This window comes from Syngnathus typhle, linkage group LG8 (genome assembly GCF_033458585.1).
Source record: "Syngnathus typhle isolate RoL2023-S1 ecotype Sweden linkage group LG8, RoL_Styp_1.0, whole genome shotgun sequence".
Classification (NCBI taxonomy): domain Eukaryota; kingdom Metazoa; phylum Chordata; class Actinopteri; order Syngnathiformes; family Syngnathidae; genus Syngnathus; species Syngnathus typhle.
The window spans coordinates 2,747,744-2,754,743 of record NC_083745.1 but is presented as its reverse complement, the minus strand read 5'-3'; positions in this window follow the sequence as shown (position 1 = coordinate 2,754,743).

Below are 7,000 nucleotides of genomic sequence, written 5' to 3'. Positions count from 1 at the left end.
TCCGAGCGTATCCCGTAGAGTCTACCTGGACGGAGCCCGCCCCCGCCCGCGCAGCTCCCCGCCGTTATTACCCCACCCCATTCCCAGCGGCCGTTCCCCAGGCGGTTGGGCGCGGAGGGCGCAGGCTGGCGGGGGTGATGGATGACCATTAAGGCAGCTTATTGGAAACAGTCTGATTTATGGCCGAGCGCTGCCTCGGCCTAATGGCTTCATTTCTTTCTGCCGCCACATGATGTCACAGCCAAGGTCACCGCGCCAACGCCGGCCCCCCGCCACTACCCGCCCGATCCCCTTTTGTTGTGGTTTCTCCGGTTGATGACCTAAGAGGGAGCAGGACGAAGGAGGGGAGGCAGGCAGTGGGGGGGGGGGAGTTGTTTGCCAACGCATAGAAGTGATGAACGAGCGTTCGGAGGCGAAATGCTTTGCGTTTGCAGAAATACTTTAGTACAAATTCTGTTTGCGAGGGTAAATTAGTTTTTATTGCCCACGTTCTTAAAGTCTTCCCACCCCCCCGCTCCTTCCCAACCTCACGATACTCTGCAAATGAAAAACTCCATCCCTTCTCCCCTTCTTTCCGCTTCCACATCTCAATGACGACGAAAACGCACACACATGGACACGCACGCACGTACATGCGAGGTTTTACGGCTTTGCTTCAGACGGCCATTATTCATTTCTACTTTAAATGAACACCATCCAGTATATGAGGCCGACCATTAAGCGGCCGATCAATAAGAATGCCATTACAGGTAACGTAAAAGAAGAAGGAAAAACGCTGATATTAGCGCCGCACCAAACAAAATATTTGACAGCGGGCGGCCTCCTGGTTGAAGCCGGGAAGATCCACGCGTGCGGTTGAGGTTATTTATTTACTCGCAGATGCTTAGTCAACACTCCCGTTGATCCCCGATGCGTCTCTTCGGAATTTCCACGTCTCCAATATACAACGACTGTCTTCTTTGGGTTTGCTTATCTATATTAAATAAACATCAGATTATATGGAATGCAGATATCTGTATGCTTGACGCAGTTGCTCATCGCTTTAAAAGGAAGGAAGGAAGGAAGGAAGGAAGGAAGGAAGGAAGGAAGGAAGGAAGGAAGGAAGGAAGGAAGGAAGGAAGGAAGGAAGGAAGGAAGGAAGGAAGGAAGGAAGGAAGGAAGGAAGGAAGGAAGGAAGGAAGGAAGGAAGGAAGGAAGGAAGGAAGGAAGGAAGGAAGGAAGGAAGGAAGGAAGGAAGGAAAAGATTGTTAAAAGCCACAAAAATGAACTGTATGGTAGCCGGCTAATTGGCTAACTTTGCTGAGCACTACTACGTCAGCGCACACGCACACGCACACACAGACACACACAGTTGTGCGCACGCACAGGCACAATCGTGGCGTTTGCAGACGAAGCAAACACTAAATTTCAGGCTGCTGCCGAGCAAGCACTTTGTGTTGGGCTGCTTGTGATTTATGACGAATCCTTCTCTCCATTTGTCACTCATGGCAGGAATGTATAATTCAAAACATTCTCCCTTTTGTCCCCTCCACACCCCCTCTTCCCCCCCACCACCAACACACACGACCAGACCACGTCTACCTGCAAAATACACTTTCAGGCAGGCGTCCATTTTTTGCTTTGTATACTTTGTCCAGTTTAAAAAAAAAAGTCTAGTTTTCATGTTGCTGATTGACATTTCCCCTGACTGAGCCTCATGTCTGCTGTCAAGCTTTTTCTTCGACTTCCCTCACATTTCCTCCAGACAAACGACACTCGAGGATCTGCTGTGTCACTCAAACACGCCGATTGCTTCACCCCCCTCAGGCCACTCTTCCAATTATTATTATTATTATTATTTTGCCAACCTGTCCGTCTGGCAAGGCCTCTTCAACCCAAAGGCTTGAAAGCGAGGCTCAGGGCCAGCCTAGTGGCTATGCGACGCTAGGTGAGCTCCGGAATGTCAGCAGCTGATGCTGTTTCCTCCGTGGGGGAAAGTCAGCTCCCTGGGAAAGTCCAACGCGGGCCAAGCATTGTGCGCTCTCTCGGCATGGGCTCGGCGTCAAAGCTCTACTTGACAGTTGAACACGCACGTGCTGCTCTTCACACTTCACAGCACGTGTTTGTGAGGCGCGTTCGGATTAAAACCCGTCATCGCAGAACAGGAAGAACCTCAAACCCTCATTGGAATCCCTAAATCAGGTTTCAAACCCTAACTTGAAACCCTACTCCTCATTTTACCCCATAATTTGAAATCCTAAACCTAGTTTAAAAAAACAAACGAGCCGAGCCGTCTTGCCCTTGTGTGTTTTGCGTAATGATTTATAACGACACACGTACACACACCGTAAGTAAATAAAGTCAACGTACGTGAAACTGTGATGAAGACTTGTCTTCTCCGCTGGCTGCACTGTGTTGATTTAAAGGCCTGACATTTACAGCCAGCGGCTCCATTATTCACACTCGCACCACAGTGGCAGCGGGAAGCTAGGCTAGTCACTAAGCTAGTAGTTATTAAGGTAGCAGAGGAAGACAGCTGGAGCTTGTGGACCAGGAAGCATCCTGCCGGTTTTGGTCCTCCTGGCGCTAGGTGTGGATTCACAGTGTTTCCAAGAAGCCAAGTCCAACACTGAACCACACAAGAGAAGTAAAATGTGGGAGTAAAGCAGCTGCTCCGCTTAGTTTAGTCATCGCCTGGCAACACTCGGAGGTCACGGTGGACGGTTAGACAGGCTGGAAAAGATCCTTTCAAATCCCATCCCTGACTTGATACCATAATTTGAAACCCTAACATTGACTTAAAACCCTAAATTGAAACCACAACTCTTACTCAAAACTGTAATCTGTCTTGAAACCTCAATTTGAAGCCCCAACTCCATTTTGAAACCCAAATTTACAGTAATCTCAAACATTTCCTAGACTTTGCACCCTAATTTGAAACCCCAACCTTGACTTAAAACCCTGATTTGATCTCCCAATTTGGCCTTAAAACCCCAATTTAAAAACAACCCAAATAAATCCCTGATTTATCCAAACCTACATTAGAAAATGGAGATGCAATTAATTAATGAATTACGTAAGAAATGAAATAAGATTTTGTTTGGAAACCTAACCCCGGTTTGAAACCTTACTTTGAATCCCCCGCCTTTCAGCAAGTAAAGTCAAACACGCGTGTGTTTGAGTACAGTTTAATGTAGTGGAAAGCAGCTGTTTATTTGGTGACGTCCTGGCATGAGTGCAGCACTGCGCCGCTCGGCCGTATTGTCTCATTTTCTGCATAAATTATGAATGTTTATCAATCGTTTCAGCCAACTTGGCCCCGACGCTGCTTTTTCTCGCACTTAACTGTTTTCCCAGAAAAAAAAAGGCCTTCCGCCTGCCACCAATGCCGTAATGGACGTGCAGAATGACTATCTGTCGGCCATAATGGATGACAATAATGGGAAACTGTCCCTGAGCACTCGTTTGGAGTCTTCCTGCCCATCCGCTGATAGCCTTCATATTTAATTCCCCTCCTATCGGCAGGAAAACAGACACTTTCCGACCATCTACAGGGAGCGCGTTTACAATAAAAGGCCGGCCGAAGCCTCGGCTCACGTTTCCGGCTAACGGCGGCGAGGACATAAACCTCCGGGCCAGACCTCATTTTGTCGGCGCCACGGCCCGAACGCGCGAGAAAATAAAATCAATATGGCTGCACACAATCCGTAAAAACGGCTGAGGGGGAAAAAAAAAGTTGGGTTCTCTTATTTCCACTTCTGAGGGCTTTTATTACGATTACTTGTTGCGGAGTTAGCATTGAGCTATGCTATTGTGTTTGGGCATGGCATGCTAGGCTATATGTTAGAATTGTTAGCATGTTAACATTATTACGAGAGTAAATCATTGGTGAATGTGAGTTGCTAGTTGAAGTCTTTATGTCAGACCCTAACTCTTTCTTTCTACCCTAATTTGAAACCCTACTTTGACTTTCCTTTCCTCAGTATTGAAGACAATAGAACTAGAAGTGATTGATGACGTTGAGAACGGCGGCAAGATGCTTGCTGATGTCTTTTTGTGGAACTATATGCTTCCGTTAACACACATGCACTGACACATTTATACACACACACGGTGCTCAGACACCGATTGTAACCACATCAATCCACAACCCACTGCTCCATCCTAAAATACACTCTTGAGAGCGCTTGGTGGTGGGAGAATTACGTTGGAACCATTGTAGCGTCGTGCGTGCGTGTGTGTGTGTGCATGTGCGTGTTCCACCGCCTTTAAATGAGCTTCATGCAATATTAAAGAACGCGAAATTAAGTGAGGATGTGCTGGGAGCGCAAACGGTGTGACTGCCCCGCCAAGGGCACCATGGGAAATAAGCGGCCCGGGCGTTCCGTTTGGGGAAAAGCAGACCACTGGATATTATTATGCTCCCTCGCTCGATCCGTCTTTGCTCTCCAACATGGTAATTCTCCGCGAGCTATCCGGAGGGGCCTTGTTGGACATATTGAACGTATCGCCATGGTGACCATTTATAGTCGGCGTCAAAGTGCTTTGGAAAAAAATTGTCTCGGCATGAAAAATGAAATAATTCCTGCTTTGATGTCAATCTGTGAAAAACATTGAACACATCGGTCAATATGACAAACACAAACAAACAGCTATGAAAAATGAAGGTCTGCTGTCCTTGTGGAAATTGTATCCATATGGAGACTAAGGGCTGTTACAGCAGTTGAGGCACAGTGGCAGACTTAGCTAACAGCTAGCGTATGTGTTGACGATTGGCATTTCTAGCCACGTATCCTCAAATGCTGATGAGACTATTTTATATCGGCGAGCAGATCAAGGGCGACTGCAGCAAATTGGAGACTCTGGAGTAGAAGGCAGTAGTGTCCAAAAACTAGGACCAATAACACGGTAATTGGATGTCATGTTTATTGTTGTGCTCAAAAGTTACGACGGGGGCAATTATATGTCTTAGTGGAGAGGGAATGCAGCAAATAAACAGCCAAGTGAACACTGTGGACAGCAGGAATGAGATTGTGGACAGTCCAGATCTAAAGCACGACATTAAGTTAAACTATTGTTGTCTTTTATAGCCATGTGTCAAATCTGGGCAATTTTACATCTGAGAGGAGACTAAGGGCAGCAAAAAGGAGACCATGGAGTAAAAGATAGTGAATAGTCGGCGAGCAACTAGCATGGCGTGTCGACGGAGAAATGCATTGTGGGTTGTTAAGGACTCGGACTGTCTATCTCGCTATAGAGCTCACATGGTGTATAAAGACGACGTGGCTTCGAGCCAGGACGTGGCCTACTGTAGATCACGGCAGCAAGGAGGAGGCATGAATGAACATTGAGAAAAGACGACGACGACGACGGCAAGGCAGAGCCAGCCCTCCCCGTCCAGTGCAGTGCTTTCTTTTTTACGAGGCCATTCCCGAAGATGAGCAACATCAATCTTTACTTGGCCGCTGGGATGAGCCTGCCTCAAGGCGGACCACGCAAACGTACCGCACGACTATACTACGCCAACATACTACTTTGTACAAACAAAAATATGAGTCGGAAGAATATATATTTACAGTATGTATATAAAAATGACTTACTTTTCAGGTTTCTAATCTGGGTCAAGGTTTTAAAAGTAGGGGTTTGCAGCAAGTGCATTTGTCCTAGCCGAGACATGACGTGGCTGGAGAAATGTCCGACGTCCTCTAGCCTCTCGTTTCTTCTGAAAGACAGGACGGGTGGGGGAAGCGCAGATCAATGATATGGATCTGCATGCGCGCGCCACTGCGCGTGTGCGTGTCATTATCGGACACTTGAATGAGCGATGATGTCGTCTCGGGCCGGCCAATTACGAGCAAGTCTCGTTTATTACCGGGCGAGACAAAGAAGGATGAAGGCCGTGTTACACATAGTGATGAGACCGTGTGTGTGTGTGCGCGTGTGAGAGAATCCGTCAGCAGCTGCTCGGTGATCAATGGAAAAGAAAACAAATGGTGGCCAGAGGAATTTGGGTTTTGAACTTTCCCCGAGTGTGAGGCGGAGGAGGAAGCCGAGCGAGCAAGGGACGAGAGCATCTTTTAAATCTCACCGTCGTCAACCCTTCAGATCACATTGCATGGACATGATTTGTGAGATTCCTGTCTGAGTTCGGACCCCATCATAGACTCAACCTCTCACACGTGTATACAAACAACATCCGCAGCCTGACAAGACATGCCCGGCTCATTTTTTCAACCGCACCATTTTGTTTCCCCGCTGAGGCCTCCGACGTCCTTGCGCGAATCTCGCCGGCCGTTATCGCACAGAGGCTGCATTGTTGGACCGGCTTGACAAACAGCAGAGTTCAAGGGCGCTGATAGCAACAATGTGTAATTACACCACTCCCTCCCTCCCTCATGTTGCAGGCCTCCTCCACATAACACTCATTCGGCTATTTTTTTTTTTGGAATGTTCCAACCGGGAAAGTACCACTGACAAAGATGTGACTGAGATGGCGGTTTTAGCAATCATCTGGGCTGCGTTATGTGATTCTTCAAATATATATATATATATATATATGTATATACGGTGATAAGCCATTTATTTATTTTTACCCGATCCCCCTGCAAGCCCAATTTTCTTTCATGGTGGCAGCACTTCATTTATTTCATTGTTCCATTGTACGATTATCTCCACTGAAAATAACAATCGTATCTGCGGTCTTAAACTCGCCAACAAGTTCTCCTCATCTCCGTGATTATCCACACTAATACGCATAATTGAGGTTGAGCGAAATCATATTTTTGTTCATAAAAGCAAACGTCTCTTACGTGTCGCTCAGGAACTGCGGAAAATTAGCACTACATCGCTATTCTCTAATTAATCCGTCAAGATATGGCGAGGGCAATTAAATTGACCAAATCTGGGCCTGCTGGTTATTAATGTAGTAAACTGGTGAGATATATTTTTAATTTGTCAAACTCAATGTATGGGAAATGTCAGAAGAGAAAGCATATGCATGTATGTGTGAATCATAATTAGC